General features: G+C 41.2%; 1 non-coding gene across 1 annotated transcript; it reads left to right on the top strand.

Moving 5' to 3' along the window:
* The first annotated feature begins 1,312 nt into the window (after positions 1–1,312).
* LOC116879599 lies at positions 1,313–1,419 on the top strand. The gene has a single exon (XR_004385065.1). It is a non-coding gene; the product is annotated as a U6 spliceosomal RNA (small nuclear RNA).
* The last annotated feature ends 1,029 nt before the right edge of the window (positions 1,420–2,448 follow it).

Here is a 2,448-nt window from a genome sequence, read left to right as displayed (position 1 = left end):
ACTGTTTCAGTACAGGTAGCTGCTATGCAAAATGGGATTCACTTCATTTCTTTGCTTGTCAAGCTAGTGAGGGGTAGCAGAATATGCCATCCCAAAATACGATCCTTTGGCATATTGATTATTTTCAATTGAAGTCACTTTAAAAACAGCTAATACAGGAAGAGACCTTCTCTAAAATCCTCCTCTCTGCCTAAAGACAGATCTTCCAAAATAAGCTCAACTGTCATTCATTCACCACATTCTGTGTAATGACATTGGGCTGATTCCATGGTGCTGTCCTCCATCACTTTACATACGTATAAGAACCTCCAGACCTTAAAGGAAAGGGAAAAGGATATCCTTGGAGGAAGGTAAAATGGACTTTGGATATCTTGCTATCACCTGTCTGGGGAGAAGAGTCAAGGATTTTGCACTTTGGGGACTCTGAACTCCTTTGATCTATTGGAACTCACCCCAGTTTCTTGAAAATGCTGGAGAGAGAAGTTGTCTGTGGTTATAATCAAGGGAGACAGACATGATCAAACAGGCTTTGTAGCAGTGCACACTGGCAATGGTACTGCGGATGACTGGCAGGGGTCCCAGAGCTGCAGTGAATATTCACGCCCAGACTGATACACTCAAGGGGGCACTGGTGGGAAGAAAAGACGATACCAAGATTCCCTCATGGAGGAGGATGTGTACATACCCATAGACTCCTAATGCATCTTTCATTTTCAGGCCATGATTTCTCAGGGAACATTCACTGCAACAGAAGTACCACCAGTTGGCTCAGATTCAAGGTATCATTTATGTGAAGGAAACGGACTAGGCCTTGTCCAACCGTGAATGACGCAGTTCGAGGCCTTGCTCTCCGGGGCCTGTCAGCTACTATCCTCCTCCAGACTGTCTTACTTCTATGTAAAAATGAATCTCCCACCTGTGTGAAGCTGTCCTCCTCCTACCATCACCTTCTGTCTGTGTGAACAGTCTGTGTTTCTACCTTAAAAGAAATATCAGGGGCTGGTTCTGTGTAGAGTAAGCTGCTGCCAAGGTAAAGAAGCTGCTGAGAAGCTGTAATAATTGAAGGGCCAGACGGAAATGGTGTTAACCGTCCCAACGGTGTTCGTATGAAATGCTCAAGAGTAACTGGTGGTTCCTTGGGGCTGAAGGCAAACACCAAAACTGTGGTCTTGAATTGCAGGCACCAGTTACACAGAGAGTTTCCTGATCCTTCGGTGGCCAATATATGTCCTGGCAAAATGTTTTTCTGGGGTAAAGGATATACTTGTGAAACAAACACGTGTAATTATTTATTTAAAAGTATAATGCTTGTGCTGGCTTTGGCAGCATATGCTAAAAAACCCCGAAACAACAGTACAGAGATTAGCATGGCCCCTGTGTGGGTATGACATGCAAATTCACAAAGCATTCCATATTTTAAAAATAAATAAAAGTATAAAGGTGAGGCACTTCGCACCATTCACGGGAGTGAAGACAGAATGAACAAACGGCTAAGGAATTATGGTTTTAAGTTACACTGTAACCACATCAGAGCATTTTCACTGTTTCTTACATTTTAGGAAGGCACGCCACTATAATCCACTACATCACAGACACAAAACAAAACAAAAGCAAAACAAACAAGTAATGAGCCTAACAAAAACTGTAAAATATATTTCATTTTCAAAGGGATGAATAAAGGCCCAATAACGCCACAAAAACTCCCAAATCAAGTTTCAAATAAGATATTAGGCTGACATTTCCTTGGCAGAAACTTCAATTAGAAATCTTTTGTAGGCAAAAGGTAGGAAGACCGGAGCAGATGAAATTTAACTTACTTCTCCAGCGCATGCTGTGAGCCCCACATTTTCACCTCCACAAACTAGCCAATCAAAGGTATTGAGGATTCAAGCATTTTTTTCTTCCAGCAGCGGGTGGCCCAAGTGCCTCAACCCAGCTATCTTTTCATATTAGAAAGAAAACTACGATCATTGTCACTCATATAATATCCCATTTGTTCTGCTGCTCTCACTAAATTTCCTGAATTTTATGTGGGGTCTCTCTCCCACGAAGAAGATGAACCTGTGCTGCGATTTCTCTGTTTAAACTGTGGGATAATTCCTTCTTTCAGAAAAAGAGAAGTGTAGAAACATTCATTTTCACAAAGAAGTTGGGCATTAAAAGACTGTCTTTTCATTAGAGAAATAAATTGCAGATCATTCAATGGTCACATTTCAGAGATTCGTTTGGTAAATCTTCAACAGTTTCTTTTGTTTTTTTTATAAAAAATGATTTATCAGCAGTGATTAATAAATCATATAATTGCAAGGGACTTTCTCCAGAATGGCCAACCATTCAGCAATAAATTCCAATGACATATTCCTTATGAGGACAGGCATTCCTTCTTCATGGGGAATGTGCCTTCTCTGTAGCGGTTTTTGCAGTTCCCTAACTCCCTATCTGGAGGAG

The sequence above is a fragment of the Lontra canadensis genome, unplaced genomic scaffold (assembly GCF_010015895.1).
Source record: "Lontra canadensis isolate GAN:19392208 unplaced genomic scaffold, GSC_riverotter_1.0 scaffold61, whole genome shotgun sequence".
NCBI lineage: Eukaryota > Metazoa > Chordata > Mammalia > Carnivora > Mustelidae > Lontra > Lontra canadensis.
This window is presented reverse-complemented; position numbering and strand designations above follow the sequence as displayed.